The sequence below is a fragment of the Prionailurus viverrinus genome, chromosome C1, assembly GCF_022837055.1.
Source record: "Prionailurus viverrinus isolate Anna chromosome C1, UM_Priviv_1.0, whole genome shotgun sequence".
Lineage (NCBI taxonomy): Eukaryota > Metazoa > Chordata > Mammalia > Carnivora > Felidae > Prionailurus > Prionailurus viverrinus.
The window spans coordinates 140,231,067-140,252,562 of NC_062568.1; the positions used below are offsets into that span (position 1 = coordinate 140,231,067).

The window sequence follows — 21,496 nt, forward strand, 5'->3', positions numbered from 1 at the left end:
TGGGCCTTCTTTTATTGTATATTTTTCCAGGAAGTTAAGCCAAGCAAATCTACCTACATGTTACTAGCCAGAACTCTATCACATGGAGGTTGGGAATTGGAGAGTTTCATTTTTCAATCTCTCCTCCAAAGCAAAGAGAGAGGGGATTGAAAGGGTATTGACTGAGCGAAGTACATTATCTGCAACAACACTTCACCTTTAAGATGTGCTGCGCATCTCAGTAAGCAGTCCCTGTATCTTTCATACTCAGACTAACAACTTGCCATCATCCTTGACTTCTCTCTTCCTCTCGTACGACACATCAAATTCAACAGCAGAGCCTTTCAGATTTACCTTCAAATATATGCAGACTCTGACCATTACACACCACCCCTTCCATTCCCTGCTTAGTCCATGCCTCCATCATCTCCCGCTTGCATTATTGCAAAACCTTCCTAACTGCTCTCCCTGCATCCTCAGCTTCGCCCTGCAGACCATTCTCTCCTCAGAGACCAAGTGATCCTTTCAAAACCCAAGTCAGCTCATGTCACTTCTCGCTCAGACCTCCTGTGACTTCTGCCTCACTCAATATCAAATTCCAGCTCCTCACAAACAACCTACAATGACCTCCTTGTTCTTGCCCCAGCTGCTTTTGGATCCGCTACACCCACGTTGGCCTCCTTGTGGTTCGTCCAGCACACCACTGCGTTCTCCTGCCCTGGGGCCTTTGCAGTGTTCCCTCTGCCTGACACACCTGACTCCTACATGTCTGAAGGTCTTACTCCCCCACTTCCTTTAGGCCCCTGGTCAGATGTCAGTAATCATAGAAGGTTTTCTTGAACTCCTTATATAAAGTGGCAACATCACCCAACTCCATTCCTTTCTCTTTACATTGCTTTAAATCTTGGGTGGCCACTATATATACAGATATATAGATATATATTATATATATGTATGAATTATATATATGTATAAAATATATATGTATATATTATATATATTGTGTGTATATATATGTTATATATCTGTACCTATTGATCTTGTAAGATATATATATATATATATTATATATCTGTAACTATTGATAGGTAGGTAGATAGACAGACAAATAGAGAGAGAGAGAGAAATAGAGAGATGTGTGTGTGTATGTGTGTGCTGTCAATTTCCTATTCTTCCAGCTAGAACCTTCAAGGCACTGGACACTTGGTTCCATTAATTGCCTGCGTCCAATACTCTCTCAGTATGCACATAGCAAGTTAATGCTTACAGGGTATAAAAACAATGCTAGGTACACGGTCTGCATTATCTGATTAGTCCTCACCATCTTATGAGATAGGTACCCTAGTATCCTCATTTTACAGTCAATAAAACAGAGGTTCAGAGAAGCTTGCAACATACCCAAGATCTCACACTGAGAAAGTGGCGGAACCAGGACTTGACTCCATATGTATCTGACTCCAAAGCCCAAGCTCTTAGCCACACCCTCCATTGCCTTTCAATAAATGTTGAAAGAATGATTGATATATTTACAGAAAAACAAAAGCCTAACTGGATTTTCTTTGTTCCCTGGAGCTTTTCACAGTTTAATTCCATTTGCATCGGATGTTCAGTTGTAGCCTTTTGTGTCCTCTCTTCTCTAGTTTTTAGAAGGAGCATTTCACAGTCCTCGAGAATCCTCTAAAAGGAGACTTCTGGAATGAGTTCCCTCCACCACCCCCCATGGAGGACTGATCTTATAATAGTTTGGGTATTTTTCTCTGCAACTTCCAAAAAGAGAATAAAATGGTATTAGCACTGCCTAGTCTAATGGACTAGGATAGAGGGATTGAAGACATACCTGTAGGAGTGTCTGTTTCCTTCAGGTTCTCACTTTGTAATTTAGCTGGTTACCTGGCATTTCTTGTGAGAAACTTGAAGGGAAGTCTAGGCAAGTTTGAAGAATCTACTCATCAGGAAAAAATGTTCAAGAATAGGATGGAGACAAGATGCAAATTAGCATGGGAACTGGATCTCAGAGAAACCAGGCTAGATTTATTCAACAAACGTTCTGTTGTTGTTGTTGTTTTGTTTTGTTTTGTTTTTATTAAATAGAAAGTCTCAATTCTGCTGGCCTTAGAGATATATTTCCTTTCACCAACACCTTACTGAGAAAATGTGTGGCGAAATTTGGCATGCGTGAACTTAAAAATCTGCAGCATGGGATAGGAAAGCTGAATGCAAAGTGCTGTGTTGGTTTGTGTACATATATCCATGCGCGTGTAGCGTGTATTTTAAGTGGTGGTTTAACTGCATCAGCCAACCAGGGCTGCTTCTGGCCACACCTTCAATTCTTCAAGGCTTTGCTGATCCTGTCTATCAACTCTAAGTTGGTCTAAGTTGCTCCCTGTCAGAAAACCAGACTAATGAATGTGATCTGTTCTGGCATGTTAATAATATCTGAATTAGTTTTTAACTCAAGACTTTGAAGCGGAAATAAAGAGGTGAGAGTTGAGAAAGACCCTGAAGTATATAGGTTTATTGAATCTTCAACTTAAACAGGTAAATACATAGGACAGATCCCATAGAAGAGTAAGTCCATAGCACCTATGTGCCTCTGACGTTATCAAATCAGCCTCAGGCTATCAGTTGGTCAGTTAATGTAGATGGTTTTTCTACACAACTCCTTCTGCTGTGCTTCCAATCTGTAATACCGACTTGCTAATTCCTTGATATTTCACATTGGAACAGCTGACAGGTTACTGTGAACCAAGCCATAATCTAAGTAGTTTACATAAATATTAGCTAAATGTAGACCCTCTGTGGTAGAGGCTATTATCTTGTGGCACATGGTAGGGGCTCGGAAAATATTGAGGAAACTGAGGCACAGCGAGACTACGTAGCTGCCCAAAGCACTCAGTTAGGAAGTGGCAAAACCTCATTAAAACCCAAGCAGTCGGGGCGCCTGGGTGGCGCAGTCGGTTAAGCGTCCGACTTCAGCCAGGTCACGATCTCGAAGTCCGTGAGTTCGAGCCCCGTGTCAGGCTCTGGGCTGATGGCTCAGAGCCTGGAGCCTGTTTCCGATTCTGTGTCTCCCTCTCTCTCTGCCCCTCCCCCGTTCATGCTCTGTCTCTCTCTGTCCCAAAAATAAATAAACGTTGACCCAAAAAAAAAAAATTATAAACAAACAAACAAACAAACAAAACCCAAGCAGTCAGGCTCCAGAGCCTGAGTTCGTCACCGCTGTGCCATAATGTACCTGCAAGTTGCAGAGAGTTCTGCCAGTGCCCTACTAGGTCACTGACGTACACAATGCCTCCTTCAGCTGCACAGAGTTCATCACCTGCTACGATTGCTGAAGTGCTATTTGGAAGGAGGTTCTAGACAGGTGTCTAGAGACCTGGTTTCAAGTAACAACTCAGCCACAAGCTAGTGGCATGACACTGGACAAGTTATGGCTCTCAACTCTTCGGTTTCTTCAATGGTAAAATGAGGGGGATGGACACTAGATGATTTTAAAGTCCTTTCAGCCAGAACATTTTATGAGTCTGCTTCCTCTATTATCTCTTCCTATTTCGATCGCCTTTTAAAAGTTGTAGCAATTGGCTTTTGGACCAATCTGTGCACTAGAAAAGCTATAGATGGTACTTTGCAGTGATATTGAAGTGACCGCCTGTGTCACTGTCCCTGACTATTTCCAGGGACTCGGTGTTTAGAGTGGGAGACAAACATAAACAAATGATGCTCTAGTGCCATGAGAGGACGAGCACAGCTTTTCTATTTGAGGATGATTTGTACAAGAGGAAGCCACTTACAGGGAATCCACATTAAATGGGGACCAAATTTTCATAAGCAATAGTGAAAAAGCATTTTACTCTGCTTTCATATTGAAATGGAACCTAGCATATGTGAAAGTACACTATTTTATCTTAAATAACACCACTGAATTAATTATATTCCCAACTAGCTTTAATTCTTAAAATGAGCCAAGGATAGATCAGATGTTTACTTTGGGGGTGATGTTTTTCAAACAAATTTCATGATAGCCTGATTGAACATTTGTTTCAAATTTGACCTACTATGAGATCATTAAAAATTTTGGTCATATTCAGGAAACTCCAGTTTTCCTAGAGGCCTCTCTTATCCTTAAATACTAAAATCATCCTCATTTGAAGTTCCATTTACTCTTCTGGTCCATTTCTCTTCTTTAATTGGTAACTGGTTTATTTCTACAAGATTGTCTTTTGTCATTGGTTTTGGACATTGGCATTGGCATTCAGAATGTTACCCAACATCATTGTCATCAACTTTAATTTTTTAAGATTTTGTTTCACTCCATAATGTAATTTGTTTTGTTTTCCTTCTTTGGTACAATGTTTGACAGCTAGTGAAATGCCTACCAATAGAAGTTTTAACTTTTCTGGAAGGGAGACATCCTGGGCCAACTTTGGTAAGGATGTTTGTGTGAGAATTAATTGAAAGTGCTCAGTACATTAAAGAATATTTTCATATTATGTCAACTTTTGCTTCCTTGTAACCTCATGACCGCAAGTACTCAGATAAGACTGCTTCCATATCACAATATGCAGTATAATACAGTAATTATGACAACTGTATTTAATTAGATGTACAGACACACATTTCCCATTGATCTGCTTTTACTTGAACACTTAACTATACTCTCACGCATAGTCACAAGGCTGGGTTCTCTTTAGTAAAGTAAGTGATGATTCTGTTTAATGACTAATGCCTTGTATATTCACCTTTTTTTTTTAACTACAAGAAAACTAAATCTTAGATGTCACAAGCTGCAGAGTAAACTTTAGAGAGCATCTTTGTCATTCACCACCAACCTAAAAATGTCTCAGCCATTTTGATTACATATTTGAGTAATTATTTATTTAAAATATAATTAAGGTTTAATACCACTTTTTTTAAGGGATATGTATTCCTTTATCCTCTTAGCAATGATGTGAGTGCCAGATGTTTGCCTGTTACTCATTCTCAACCCTTCTCTTGCTTTCGTCTTTGTTACAAGGAACTGCGTTTCCCAGAATCCCTTGCTTACTAGTTATTGGATAGTTTCAGCCAATAGGAGGGACTGCAAGAAGACTGAGGGTGGGAAGGAAAGACCAGGGGAGAAGTTGGGGTATTTCTCCCAATGATACCTTCTAAGGTAACATCTCTGGCTGTCTTAGATTTCCTCCATTGCTCTGGCTCCTACTTGACTGAACTCCCTCCCTCCCCATTCCAGCTTCTGCTAGGCAGCCTGTCTGTGGTTCTAGCCCAAAATGTTTTTCACTAGTTTCAGGTCTAGTAACATCAGCGTTTCTTGTTTCCTCCACCCCTGAGGGTGGCTATGGCTTCCCACCAATCTCTTGGTTGCCTTGCTATTTCCTCTTTGGCTTTTCAGCTCTTCCATCATCTAAATGACCAGTTGTCTCTTTTCAAAATATCTACAGTGGTTTTCATTTTCTTAACTTAATCCCTGAAAGATATGATACAAAGTAATTAGATACTAGTGAATTAATATATAATATAGTCTAAGCCGTGGCACAAAAGTACTTCAGGAAAATTTCCCATTCAAGTGTGTTGTGCTAACAGCTTTGGATAGCTTGTATAGCTGCTTAAACATGCAAGCGTCATTTGGAAGTTTCAGTGAGGGGCACCTGGGCAGCTCAGTTGGTTAAGCATCTGACTCTTGGTTTCAGTTCAGGAACCATGAGATGGAGCCCTGTGCCGGGCTCTGTGCTGACAGTGAGGCACGGAGCCTGCTTGGGATCCTCTCTCTCTCCCTCCCCTGCTCATGCTCTCTCTCTCTCTCTCTCAAAATAAATTAATAAACATTTTTTAAAAAAAATTTAGTGAAATGGGAATTATCTCTGGTATGAATTGTACAAGATCTAAATGTACTTATTAAGGCCAAGGGTCACTTGCTGATTTTCTCAGGAAATGTGTTAGCACTTCCTCCTTTGTGTCATCTCTCCAACTCTCTATTACAGGCCTGATTTCATTGTATGAGAGCAGCATTCTCAACTGCAGCCTTAGTGACATTTTGGGCGGAACAATTCCTTGTTGAGGTGGGGGAGGGGACATTGTCTTGTGCATTGTAGGATGATTAGCAGCCTCCCTGACGGCTACCGACAAGGTGCCACTGGCACCACCACCTAATTGTATAACCAGAAATATCTCCAGCCATTAACAAGGGTCCCATGGAGGGGCAAAGCCACCCCTCGTTCAGAACCATTGTACTATAGTTACTTGTTTACAGAGAGATTTCTGGTCTAGATGCAAATTCCTTTATGAAGAAATCATAAGTTGGACATAGTTTTCATTCGAATAGAACAATCAGAACTTTACTCAAAACTTGCCACAAAAGCACTCAAAGTTTTAATCAATGCATGCGTACATTAACAATTTAAGATATTAATAGTCATAAGCATTAATGATTTCATATTAGCTTTACTCATAGAGGTCATAAGGGATAAAATATACAGTTATGCATATATTTAAAGTAAAAATTAGTAAACTTAAGGGCAATTTTCACTAGTGTTTGAACTAAGTCAGTTTCAGAAGAATGGTATAATAATAAACATATTGTTCACATAGTGAACATTTTATACTATATTCAAGATGGTCACAAAAACTGTTCTGACAAAAGCCCTATAACAACCTCAGTAGTACATAAAAACCATCAGTGTTGAAAATGAAGAAACGAGGGCTCAGAGGGTTAAGTGACCTTTCCAAGCCCACACAATGTGAGTGCAATGGCTGGGACTTGGGGAAGTCTTCACTTCCCGCCCCCACCCCCCTTCAGTGCTCTTTTCAGAACACAAGCTGCCTGGGGTTGTGTCCTCTTAGAGCTCTCTCGTCCCTGAGCTTTCAGGACAGCACGACCTCTAGGTCCCCATCACCTTTTCTACCTTTACTGGAGCCATCTTTATTCCCATCTCCACCTGGGTCTGCAAACTAAATATGTATATTCCTCAGTGTCCCGGCTTGGCCTGCTTCTCTTCTGACTGCACCTAGCTCATCTTATTCGGTCAGCCACTCCATTCACAACTCGTGAGCACATTAACTCTGCAGCCAAACGCCTGGCTTTAAAATCAATTTTTAAAAGTTTACTTATTTGGGAGCAGGGGCAGAAAGAGACACACACACACACACACACACACACACACAGAGTGGGAGGGAGAGAGAGAGAGAGAGAGAGAGAATCCCAAACAGGCTCCGCACTATCAGTGCAGAGCCCAATGTGGGGCTGGAACTCATGCACTGGAGATCATGACCTGAGCTGAAGCCGAATGCTTAACTGACTAAGCCACCCACAAAGTACTGGCTTAAAATCCAGGCTCCCCGACCACTTAGTCTGCTACCTTAAGGAGTTATGTAACATCTTTATGCATCAGATTACCCACCTGTAAAATGATGATGGAAAACGGACCTACCTCATAACGGGGCTGCAAGGATTACAATAGCATAATTCATGTATATTGCTTAGAAAAGTGCCTGGCACATTGTAAGCGCTCACTAAATATTAATACCTACTAACAAATTAAATAAAACCAAGCATACATCCCTCATATCCCTAGGTTGTCTCTCTCCTGGGCTCCAAACTCACAGCAGTAGAGAAGGTAGAGAAGGGAAGAGGCCCGTGGGCCGGTGAGAATGCTAATGGAGGAACACATCAGGAGAGAGATAATAAAATGATAAAGAAAAACCTCCCAAAAGCTTCTTCACTGACTCACCAAGAGACATAGTGTCTCTCTTCCTCTGTTTGCTTCTGTCCCTGTCATGGTGCTGTTGCTGTACTTACCACTTTGCATTGTAATTCGTAGGTAGATGGTCCTTTCCCAACTAACCTGTAAGACCCTTCATGGAGTTAAAAGGTCATATTCATCCCCCTTCTCTCAGCACCTAGCAAAGTGCCCAACATGTCGTTAGCACTTCATAAATCTCTATGGAATGAAGGAATGAACGACCTGGTGAATGAGCAGGGATAGCAGTTTAGAAATATCTCCAGGGTAAAGCTCTCAGTGGGCTGTTGGGCAGGGCTTGGATCCGTGTGTGTGTGTGTGTGTGTGATTGTCAGAGTTCTGAGCAGTGACTAAGGAGACTGCTCAACAGCCAGTTCTTTCCCTTTTAGAAACACTCAGGCACTATCAACTGCTTTAGAGCTTTAGCAAAACTATAGCTTGGGTCATGGCCTCTTGATCTCCAACTCTTTCAGAAACCTTTATTTTTTTTTTAAATTTCCAGTACTTCTGTGACACATCAGCTTTCTTTTTCTGCTCCTGATGTTTCCTAGTATTTCACAACCCTACTGTGATGTCTTGCCTCTATGTGGCATGAAAGCCTTTGTAATGGCATCAGCTAAGTGCAGTCATGCCCAGAGGCAGAAGGGTAGGTCCAGGTGCCCTCCGAGAGTTCCTTTTAGCATTAAAAGTCCCTGATGTGGAGCCTGACAGCGGTACTTCTGCATTTGCTACCCTTCTGTTGACCAGAATCTAGTAGTTAGGATCATTTCCAAACAAGGACTACAGAGAGAAAAGGGGAGCCAGGCGACATATCGGTGGATGCTGTACAGAGTGACAGGGAACTGGAGGGGGGATAAAATGTCTATGTTTGTGTCCTGACTGGGTGAGTAACAAGGAGAGAAGGGAGGGGAAGGGGCCCAGCAAAGATATTTCAGTCAATTTTCTCCACAAATAAACAATTCCAGTCTTAATAAAAAGAGGTTTCTTTTTATGATTGCCAGCTAAAGTGCACATTCTCCGCAGTAAAGCAGCTTTTAAAGCAAGTTTAAAGGGTTAGAAAGGTCTAGAAGATTTTATAACTAGCTGCCTTCTGCTTTTATGCCCTGCTAACATCACCATCCTCCAAATGCTTTCCTCCCCTCAACCTAAGGGAAGAGCAAATTTTCATTGGTCCAGATTAGTGCTGAGTGATGACTTTTTTGGCATCCGTATCAGAGTCAGCTCAGTCTACCAGTTAAATTTCAGGTTCACAGATCTGAGGGTGATGTTTTGGCTACTGACTTAAATGTGTTAATTTTTTAACACTCACCAGGTCGCCTTTTGAAGTTAACACCCTTTTAGGGAAAGTAAGGGAAATTCACACCTCTTCAAAGGCAACTGTTTTCAGAAGACTTATAAGAGTGTGGTGTATGTTGATCCATGTTGAAGCTCATCGCGTGGAAAAAGCATTAAAAGTTTGCTCTGGAGTGTTCTTTTGAAGATCACACATATAAAGAATGAGTGTGTTCGTTTGTTTAAAAAAAAATTATGTAAGATGATGCATATGATGTCCCAGTACTAGAAATTCCTCACGGGGATCTGAGGTCTCAAAGGAGAGTCACTGCACATTTTTATGCACGTTGTCTTTGCCACCAGATTCCTGCTGGCAGACTCCTCTCAAATTCCTCTATACTATTAATTTTTAAAAATCCCTAGCCCTAGCCCAGAGTCTTGTCTTGAGGATATACTCAATAAATGTTTGTTGATTGCCACTCCAAAGTCCTGAAAAATTTGGGAAATTTCTTTCCCATCCTTGCCTTCCTGCTTGTTTTGGTCAGTAAGTCAAAAGGTATCATATAGGCCAATGGCACATGAAAAGATGCTCAACATCTTTAAGGAAATGCAAATGCAAATCCAAACCTCACACCCATTAGAATGGCTACTGTCAAACAAAAGGAAAAAGAAAAAAGAAGAAAAATAGAAAATACCAAGTGCTGACAAAGTTGTGGAGAAGTTAAAAACCTTGTGCACTGTTGGCAGAAATAGAAAATGATGCGACTTCTATGGAAAACAGTACTACAGTTCCTCAAAAAAGTTAAAAATAGAATTACTATATGATCCATCAATTTCACTTCCAGCTATATACCCAAAAGAAGTGAAAACAGGAGCTCAAACAGATATTTGTATACCCATGATCTTGGCAAAGTATTCACAATAGCCAAAAGGCAGAAGCAACTTAAGTGTCCATCAACACATGAACGGATAAACAAAATATTGTGTATCAAAACAATGGAATATTATTTAGCCTTAAAAAGGTGGGAAACACTGGCACATACTATGACATGGATGAACCTTGAGGATGTTATGCTCAGCGAAATAAGCCAGTCACAAAAAAGACAATGTTGTACGATTCCACTCATATGAAGTACCTAGAATAGTCAAATTTATAGAGACAGAAAGTAGAATGGTGGCTACCAGAGGCTAAGGGGAGAGGTAAATGGGAATTGTTTCATGGGTATAGAGTTTCAGTTTTGCACAACGAAAAGAGTTCTGAGGATCGGTTCCACAATATGTAAATGTTCTTAACGCTACCACACTGTATACTTAAAAATGGTTAAGATGGCAAACCTTATATTATGTGTATCTCACCACAATTTTAAAAGGGACATCATCCAAAAAATGAATGAAGCAGTTATGTGGGTGAAATGCAGAAGGGTGCCCTAATTCCCTCTGGATCTTAAATGTGAATGATGTAGGTCACAAATAAAATATCACTCTGATTTTTATGAGCTGCGATATTGGAATTGTATCAATTTCAGAGTCCATTAACTTTTGATAACCAGGGTGGTTGCTGATATACAGTAGAATCTTTGTATATATATGTGTGCAGGTGTATGAGCACACCCAGGCCCCACCACACCATGTGTACCTTAACTATGGTGATATTTAAATGAAGGCAAAACACATGGTTAATACTAAGGGGGTGATAACGTTTGTTCCTTTAGAGCGAAGAGCTGGCAGTTGATGTGATTTAAATGCAACACGGCAAATATTTAGTAGTAAAATGTTCGTTTTATCAGTAACACTTATCTCTCTAAAATGGAGCCTGAAAAAAAAAAAGCCACGGCTCTCTTTCTAGTATTGCTCCCTGCATTGTGCATTTCTCAGTTTATTCTCAATTAGACACGTCAGTGCAGTTTTGTAACCCTGACATAGAAAACATCACTGTAAATAATATAGTTGGGAATTTAGAGAAAATATGCTATTAGGGAAGAACATTTTTTCTCCTTCCTTTCCTATTTTTTTTAAGGAAAAAAAATCCCTAAACACAGTGATGAAATGTTTTATGTCTGTACTGTCTGCAGTAGGAAGATGTGGAATTAAGGAGAGCTATAAAATATAAAGACTCTAGACCTGCATATGATTATCCATATTAAATTGAAGTAAATTCACTTTATATCATTCACTGTGAGTTTTCACTTGCAAAATAAGGTTCCACCCCTGCCTTGTCTTTGCAGTTTTCACAAATCCAAGTGCCTGGGAAGATTTGGGAACTCAGGGTGAGTTTTGGTTGCTTTTATGTTTTCAAAATGTTAAATTGAACTTTGTTAAAGGTAATTGATTCAAAATAATCAAACTGGATTGGCTTTTCTAGTCATTATCTGTCAGCTGATGAGGAGAGGCAGAGTTCAAAATATCTGGATACTTTGGATAAAATCCTTTTTGGTCAAAAAGTTGCAAAGAACAGGTGTTCATGAAAAACTGACTTGGTTCCTAGGTGGAAAAATGTGTGTGTGTGTGTGTGTGTGTGTGTGTGTGTGTATTCCCATCTATTGAAACCAGGATTAAACATTAATGCCTTATACTTCAGGCATTGTAGATGTTTTTCAGGAATCCCGTCAGACCTCTATCTTTCTTTTCTTCAAACCCATACCTGACCAGTAGCCAAGTAGTCACCATCTCATTTCACATTTTCTTGTCTATTACCATCTTCCTAGTTTATGGTCTAATTATTTCTCTGCTCAAGTTAGTGTGGTCTTATTTCTGACTCCAGGATTTCTCCAACCAATATATATTTTTCATCAGTGCAAAATTCACCTTCATTCAGTCATCTGGTTTTCACCATGCTCTTCTCTGGCTGATATAATTTCAGTGGTCTGCATACCCACTACATTTAGTCCAGCACCTTGGTTTTGCTTTGAAGTCCTCCACAGTCTGGACCCACCCAGTCTTTTCAGACTTATCTCCTACTATCCCCTGTGAACCCTCCCTTCCAGCCACACTTGGCTCTTTGATGGTTTCAGTCTCCTTTCTCCTGAGCTTCTGCTATTTCTTCCACCTGGAATCCAAGCACCAGTTTGTTGCCTATTGAAATCATTTCTTTAGAACCCAAAACTAAATGCTATTCTTTGCATGAAGACTTCCCTTACCACTTTGAATGAAAGTGACACCTCATTCCTCTAAATTCCTGAATCAGGCTTCTCCCTCCCCTTCATGTAACGATACTGAAGATATTGTGTAACTTCACTTTTTTGCATATAACCCATTAGTTCCTACGTTTTCTTTCAAGAGTTCGGCTTCACTCATTTTGACATTTTCATAGGACCTAGTGCTTTGTGTTTTATACAATGAATATTTGTTGACAGATTGTCTTTGGCTTATTCAATTTCCAGTTTATTGGGTAAATTTGTTGAGCTAGTTTATTTAATCAAATTCTCAGTAGAGAACAGCCATGGACTTTTAGACCAGCAAGCTGTAGGTGTTGGGAGATGAAGAGGCTCTGACAAACAAACCCCAGGCCATCGGGGGACCTGAGTGAGAAAGCCAGTGCATAGGGAAAGGCTTCCAGTATGCAGCCTTCACTCCAGCTGGAGACAGGGTCCCTTACACTCACAGAGCTATGATAAAGAGGAGAGCAAATATAGCTTTCATGATTCTTCAGCACCTGACAATATTCCATTAGATACAGGACACAAATCTTCTTTATAGTCCCTATTTTCTTGACCATTTTTTCTCTCTGCTCAGAGACGTTCCTTTCTTCTGGTCTGCTGTTTCTCTCTAGCAGCTTTTAGACTTTGCTTTTTGTCTTTGATGCTCCTAAAACTTAACTATCATAGGTACAGGTATAGGGGTTTTTCCCCCTGCTATCTTTATTGTTTGGTAATGTATGAGTCTTTTTAATCAGATGTGTTTCATCTCTATTGCTGGTAAATTCTTACATATTTCACCAAATATTTTCGCTCTCATTTACTTTCATCTCTCCTTCTGGGTCTTCTGTTACCCGTATCTTGGTATTTCCTCTTCTATCCTCTCTATCTTGTAACCTTTCTTTTATGCCGCCCCTTTGTTTTCTGAGAGAAACTCTTGACCAGCTCATTAATTAACTCATTAACTCTTCCAACTCATTAATTTATTTTTGAGATGTGTCTGCCATTTTACAGATCTGCTAAGTTCTTTTTTCTGCCATATTTTTCTTAGATTTTGAGTTGATTTATCTTTATAGTTTGTAATTGTGCCATGTTATCAATATACCAACATACCTATTTCAGAATGTTTATTATGCTTATTTTAAATTCATATTCTCTTTGACCCATTAATTTCACTTCATATGTAAAAAACATGTAGTTTTGGTTTTTGATCTTTCTTGGCTTATGTACCCTAAATAGTTTACTACTTTTAAGAAGGAGAATAATAGCTATACTTGTGACCTTCCACTAATGGCACAGACCTCTGTACCATCTCGATGTCACCCTGTCATTCTGGCTGTCACTGGGCTGAAATGGTACTAATATTTTTCTGCCTCGTGGTGGTTTTGGAATGGGTAATAAGTACATCTAAGAATCTCACCCCCAACATATTACTTCACTATTATACAAATATTTATCCACTCTGGGCTGCTCATCTTTACTTTCCCCACATGCAGACACCCTGGTCCAAACATTTTCTGACTCCCCAGGGGTTTCTCACAGCTTTGTTTTCTCAGATCCATTAACTTCAATCTTCCTTTTGTGGGTAGATTCAGGGTAAAGTTCAGTGTGTCAAGCTAATAGATATGTTTATTAACCTCTCTTAGTTATTTTTATATAATTTCTCAATTAAAAAATCTTACCCATTTTTTATGTCCATTTGCCAAATGAGCTATTTTAGGAAGAAATGTTTCTTTGCTTTTGGCATGATAGTAAAGGTTGTGTTGGCTAATGTGTTCTTGGCTGACAATGTGAAGAACAGATCCAACTTTGAGGGGACATGCCTGAATCTTAGGCTACTAAAAAGCAAGTCAGGAGTCAGTCAGAGAAGTAGAACCCACAAGATAGATAGATAGATAGATAGATACAGATATATATAGATATATATAATAACTATATATTTGCAAGGTTTTAGATATAATATATATGTTAAACACACACACACACACACACACACACACACACACATGCATGTATACCAGTGGGACAGAGGGAGAGAGAAATAAATTTATTACAGCTATTTCCTTCTTATATAATTAAGGGAACAAACTAAACAGCTGTTTAATGCTGCTGTCTTTACCTGTTATGCTAGAGTTTGAAGTCCTAGGGGCAGGGAACTGAGAAGGGAAGATGGATGTAACATGTAGGAAAGCAATAACAAGCTGGAACCCACCAACACAAGTTGGAACCCACAGGTTAGTTCTCTTCATGGGAACCCCTGTCAGTTCTTATTGCCTATAACCTTGTTGATAATCATGTTTTGCAGAAGTTAGTTCCCCTCCTCACTGAGTTTAACATCTGTCCCAGGAGCTGAGGAAGTTGAAGGAAAATCCAGAGGAAGAGAGAGTAGTTGTGGGCCCAGCAGCTACCCCACACCAATGAAGTAAGCCAAATCATAAGTAGACAAAGAGAGTGAACTACAAAATTGCCTAGCAATACTGCCCTGACCTTTTGAAAATGTAAACACTGTGACCACTCGTTCACTTGAATCCTCCAACTGTGACCCATCATTGTCTGGAACAAACAGGAAGGGAATTCTGGGAAATGTAGTTCAGCCTCACCAAATCACTGTGGCTCCTGATTCTCTCATCATATTCCACTTGTCAGCTCTATTAAATTATATGTTAGAATGGGGGTGCCTGGATGGCTCAGTCAGTTAAGCATCACACTGTTGGTTTCAGCTGGGGTCATGATCTCACAGTTTGTGAGATCAAGCCCTACATCGGTCTCTGTACTGACAGCATGAAGCCTGATTGGGATTCCCTCTCTCCCTCTCTCCACCCCTCCCTCCCTTGCTCTCTCTCTCTCTCTCAAAATAAATGAATAATAAATTTAAAAAATATTTGAATTGTTAGAATGCCTTTCCTATGCCGAAGGAAATGGCTAAACTGCTATCCTCCTACCCTTCCCTAGAATTTCTGCCTTACATTGACTTCTCAAGATTTCAAAAATCAATTTCAACTGACAAAAAAAAAAAAAATAGCGTAGGGGCACCTGGGTGGCTCAGTCGGTTGAGTGTCTGACTTCGGCTCAGGTCATGATCTCTCAGTCTGTGAGTTCGAGCCCCGCATCGGGCTCCGTGCTGATGGCTCAGAGCCTGGAGCCTGCTTCGGATTCTGTGTCTCCCTCTCTCTCTGACCCTCCCCCGCTCATGCTCTGTCTCTCTCTCTCTCTCTGTCAAAAATAAATAAAATGTTAAAAAAAAAATTAAAAAAAAAATAGCGTATCAGCCAGGGCCCTGGCAGACAATAGATGGCCCCCTCAAATTAAGTAGACTTCAGGACAGTTTACTAATTAAACATTCGTGGGCAGGGTATAAGGGAGCCACAGGGATAGTCAGGGCTCTGGGGCTAATAACAATGGTGCTTTTGCCATACTCTTACCCAAAGGGATAGGACAGGCCAATTGCCAGGACCCTGTTAGAGAGGGGTGCATAGAAACACTGCCTTGAAGAACCAGGGACCTTCCATAGAGTGACTGACTCAGCCAGTTCAAGTCATCTCTACAAATTGAAGAACCAGAAGACCAAATATTTTGACCTCTCTCTCCTTCCTTCTGTTCTACCATGGGGATTTCCCATTGACTAGACACAACAAAAGCCAAAGGACAAAATGGCCCATTCTCATTCTCCCAGGGCAGAGAGTTGGGTGAAAAAGAGTGGAAACTGTCTGAGGAGCAAATAGACAAGATTTAGCAAAGCCATCATCATCATCAACCACACAAAAATTAGAAAGACCTAAAAATTATGTAGGCCATCTACATTATTTTAGAGATGAGGAAAGTCATGTGTTGAGTAGTTGTGATTTATCAGAATTTAGGATCCCTTGACATCAGTGATATCATCTTCATATCCCTCATACCTAGCACGATGCCTGCCTCACAGTAGGTGCCCCATAAATGTTTATTTACTGATTTGGTTGAATTGAATCAGATTATTTAAGACAGAGCCACAATTTGAACGCCACTGTCCTGAATGCCAGTTGTACACCACCACCTGCAGATATCATTTTAATTTTCGAATATCAGAAACACTAGAAATTGAATAATTTAACTTTCTTTTTTTATTTTATTCCCACCCCTCCCATAAACAACATAAGACAGAAAGCAAGAAGGATGAAAACGCAGCGGGCTGTGTGATTTACCGAATTTGTAATTAGCCTCTAGGTAGGCCCAAATAGGCTGCAACACTCTGACTCGTGTGGAATCTTCTAGTATTGAGCATATTGAGTGCTTTCTCATGCCTTCACAACTCACACTAGCCAGGCAAGTGCTGAAGCCTTCTTACATTTGGAAAATGACTCCATATTTCTAATACTAGTTTTTCGTTTCAACTATGTGTAAATGATTTATTGTTGTAGCAAATCAGATCGTGATAAGATAAAGCTTTTTAGAGGTCATTAAAGAGTTTGGGGGAAGTTCCTACAAAATGCTAGTCTTACATTGTCTGAGTGATAAGGCAACTTAACAATTTATGTCAAAGTTTGCAAAATGTGTTTGTCTGATAAACAGTTTGCTCTGCGGGCATCAATCATACTTGCTCTCTGTGGTGTGTTGTATTTTTCATGAAGTGAACTTTAGTGACTTTGCCCATCTACAGGTTTTTGAGATTGTGGCATGCTAAGGAGAGCTTCTCAGCTCCCCCTGCACAGGTTCACTTCAAATCTCATAATGCAGCCACCATAAAGCAGGCTGCCAATGCAGGCAACCTCAGCGGGGCTGGTAAGAAAGGAAAGTCTAAGGAAGCTGGTATCATTGGCAAGAGAAAATTCAAACAACCCGTAGATCAGGGAAAATAGATATATTAAGACAAAAAAATAATAAAGAATAAAAAAAAGATAAAGCATGCATGTGAATGCACACTTCTACACACACATTTCTAGATGGCGTCCGGATCCACTGGATGTGATAACATTCTGTAAGACTGTAAATATTCATAAATACGAGGTGCTATATTGGGAAGCATTCCCGATACGAGGTAGAGAGCTGATTCTCACTTTCAACTCTGGTCCTTGCTCTGTGTCTTCATCTGGAAAATGAGGGTAATAATACCTGCACCATGCACCTTGTAAAGTCTTTTCCATTCGCAGGAAGCATAGGAGCCCAGTTTGCAAACTAAATTGCTATGCAAATATAGGCCATCACAATAAATGTTGGCTCAGGAGAAAGGATATATTTATTGTTCTTCCGTCATTTAAAAAAAAATAAAATAAAACACCCAAGACCGCAGGACAACTTCGGTTAACATACATTCAGCTTTCTCAAATCTCACCATTTTAGAAGCATTTGCAACTGCTTATAAATCACTTCTCAAAATTGCCCTGAGCTGAAATGATATTTCTGAGCGCATGTTAAAAGCCTATAAGTGCTTCTGTTCTTGAACAAAGTGAAATCAGGTTACGTTAATAGAAGTATTAATTAATTTGCTCTAATTTTATTCAGCAGAATTAGCATTATTGAAAAGTCTTTACCATTCTTGAGTACCCTAAAGTGTGTGAGGCTTTAGAGATGGGGCTCCAGCAGCAGCACCTACCAGTGAGTGTGAGAGCCTATGGAAGATTATTCTCTAATTTGGAAACCTGAGACGTACTGGGAAGTGCTGTGGGGTGTGTTATAATGAAAATACCAATCCACATTAGCTATGGTTGCCATAAGCAAAAATCTTAATATCTTGGCCAAACCTACTTAAGGTTCATGTAATAAACCCGCATTCCTAATTTTATTAGTGATGTGCCAAGTTAAGCACTTTGCTGGCCTTTGGACAGATTTATAGCTTGACTGTGCTGAATTAGTGGTGACTGACAAGAGGACATTGTTTTATAGGATGCTATTTAGATAAAAACCTGCAGGGTGTTTCTGTAATGTTGTCACTTCAAGTCCAAACAGGAAAAAAGAAATGTGTATTAAGGAGGACTCTTCATTAGCTTTTATGAGTTTAATCTAGTGCAGTCAAACGCTTCCTTATAAGGCAAGACATTTTAATGTACAGAGACAACCTTATCTCTGTTCCAGGTTTCAGGATAAAATGATCTTTTAGGCCTAATACTGCATCAGAAAAGAAAGCTCAATGAGTTAATATTTGGTAAGCACTTAGAACAGTGCCTGGCACAGAGCAAGCACACTGTCTGTTTATTAAATAAGTTCAATAAATAAAATTGAAACCCATTTTCCCATTCCACGGTGTATATGCATACGTTTACCAAAAAACAATCACAGTTAGCCACTCTGTCCCCTCTTTACCAGCATTTTCTTGCTAGTGGGATTTTGTTAGTCATTATTTTCCCCATTGGTTTTTAAAATTCAGATTCCTCTTGTTATAAGGAGGAAGATCAGAACCTTCTATTTATTCACAGACATCAGTGCTAACATTCCTGCTGAGTTTTCACGCTGAAAGCAATCCGCCCGTGAGTTATGGGAGATCGTATTGGCTTTGGAGGGTTTTGGTGAGGGTGTGAAGTTTGGGGTCTCACCGTACCTCTCTATTAACAGCTGAGTGGTTTTGTGAACACAGACCCTGGGGGAAAAAGACAGTCAGTCCCTTGTGATCTGGGGAACAAGTCTTCTTGAGAAACTAAAGCCATGGGCCTATAAATATATTTTCCCTGTGACCTAAATAGCTCATTGGCCTGAATGTCAAAATCATTAATCCAAATTCTGACCCCTCTCTCTTTTCTCATTAAAAAAAATAATAATATATAAAGATAACTATCTAAAGCTGGCTTTATATAGTCCCACTGTATGACCTTACTTGAAACCCAAACCTGAGATGTGAGGTTCTCACATTTAGAAACTATGTTCCTATTGCCTACATATCATTAGCAGAGGTTATGTAACAAGCAGATTCCAGCACTGAGAGGTAAGTTCAGAAATATGTCATTGGTTTCACGGGAGCATACAGACACTTTGGGGCCAGGTGGGAACTTACCAGGAATGCTGTCGTATCTTTCACTAGCATTTTCATGTTTTATCTGGGGAGCTCCAAGTATCCCAAAAAGTATTCATTATTTCTCCCAGTCTTTTTCTAGTTATACTTTATTATCTTAGATTACCCAAGCATAAACTCAGCAGCTAAATAACTTGTGCAAGGTCACAAGGAAATCAGCGGCCCCGGCAGTCCCAACCTCTGCCTTTTATGGGGTTCATTTCCATAAAACATGCCCCTTCCCTTGGGCTCTTGGCCACTTTGGTAATCTGGGTACAAAGAATACAAATTTGCATCACCTATCCTAACTCTTGCTCCTGACGTTCCTGATACTTTTGGTCAAATGTCTGGTTATAGTGCCAACTGCCTGTATCTGAATCTCGCCTCCTGCACAAACTAGCGGCATGATGTCTCTGAGGTTCACTTGTTCACTTTTCTCATCAGCAAAATAAGGTTTATAATAGTATCTCTCTCATTGGGTTGTTTTGAGGACTATGTAGGAAAATAAAGGTAAAATTCTTAGAACAGTTCTTGGCACATAGTGTCTAGTAAGTGCTAGCTTAAGGATTATTATTACCATTACTACTATTAGTATTATTAATCTCTTTTTTGGAATAAGGAAAAAATAAGTTAGATGAGACCTTGCTCCTGCTCTATCGTATCTCTTTGATTGCCTTCTAGGCATGTATAAGGGTAAGCCTAGTATGTGCAAACACCCATCCTTTCCTTTCCTTTCCTTCCCTTCCCTTCCCTTCCCTCCCCTCCCCTTCCTTCCTCAAGTCCTAGATGGCAGAAGAGCCATCCACTCCCATCATTTGCCCCATTAACTGTGCTACTTGCTTTCTGGGGCCTGGATAAAGTCACATGGCTGAGATGCCACCTCTAGTCCCATTTTCCATTTGTATACTGGATTTTGTTAACCACTTTTTAAATAAAAATACAGCATGATTCTAATGTACTAAAGAGTTCCACGGATAACCATATAATTTCAAAACGATACTGATTTTGTTTATATGCAGCATAATCTTTTACAGTCCTTAGTCTTTATTTGAAACATTGCAAAGTGGATTTTTATGAAAGGTATTATAAAGGACTCCTTGTTTCTTCATAACAGATCTGAACGTTAACTGATCAGAGTTCAGATAAATAGTCTTTACTCTCCATTAAAATATTAAAAAGCCTTTGGTAAGAAACTGGCATAAAGATCCTTCATTCTTGTTTAATGAACACTTGTTGGCAAGTATAACACTTTAATAGCTTTGCAGAATGAATTTTGTGTGCGCACCCTCCATTTCCCTGTCAGACACTTGTCCAGGTGCTGGAAATTTATTGGGGGAAGCATATTTTTACTCATTAGTTTTGTATTTGATTACGGAACAGTAAAATATGAACCACCGAGTCCCCGAGGCATAGCTGTGTACATTGAGATTAGTAATTGCATGTCATGATGTTTTCCATTGGAATTTATATGGACAGATAGGATAGGTGCTTCTTAAGTAGGTTTAAAAGCAAAGCAAATTTGTATTTAATCTTTTTTGCAGCTATAGTTTCCCTAATGGAGAAAAGGTTAGGCAATATCATATATTTTAAACGTAGTTTTAATTTATTTTTTTCTCTTTCCTATTTTTTGCCTTCCCAGTTGAAGCATATCAGATTTTCATGCTAACCACTACTAAAAAAAAAAAAAAAAATCAGTGCCTATAAGGACAATATGATATAAAACCTGTCAACAGAGACCAGTTTTGCCCACATTCCAGCAAGCACAATGAGGAAGGATGATTATAGGTGTAGACAAGCTTCACCATTCAAACAAGGAGCTTAAATACAAAACAAAAATTATAGGTTGATCTTCAAGATATGTCTTTTTTTTTCATCTACAAAGTCTTTTTTTTTTTTTATATATGAAGATTGTAGTTTTCCCCTTAAACAAGGTACGTGTTTGGAGGCAGATGTTGTACATTTTTTTTAGTTATGCTTACAAAAAAAATTGTCATTTTGTTGTTTTGTGGCATAATAATAATAATAATTAAAGAGGTGCATTAAATAGGTGATTTTGCTTCAGATTATGCTACGGTTAAGCAGTGCCAATCACAGTGTGCTCTTTTCTGTAAAGATGCTCATAATGCAGTTTCCAAAACAGAATCTAATGAGGTACTTAATGGTCACAAAACTGGCACATTTGATAATTAATGTTCCTTACTGATTTTTTGCTGATGCAGCATAGTGATAAACAGGGGCACAAGTTAACTAAACATATTCTTGAACCACTAGTTAAAATAAAAACACAAAAAGAACTTTAATACTGTTATTTACCATAGAGTGAATGAACACTTGATGGCATCCCTCTAGGGTCAGCTAGAAAACTCTAGACAGACAAAAAGTGTCTCTTCTAAGATGCAGAAACCCCTTTTCACATGGAG

General features: G+C 39.5%; 1 long non-coding RNA gene across 1 annotated transcript in view; it reads left to right on the forward strand.

The window, feature by feature from the left end:
- LOC125171828 (uncharacterized) overlaps positions 1-21,496 on the forward strand; it is a 147,230-nt gene that overhangs the window by 88,356 nt on the left and 37,378 nt on the right. Inside the window, exon 2 of the long non-coding RNA XR_007154434.1 lies at positions 11,210-11,251. This is a non-coding gene — a long non-coding RNA (uncharacterized LOC125171828). The remainder of the gene's footprint in view (positions 1-11,209; positions 11,252-21,496) is intronic.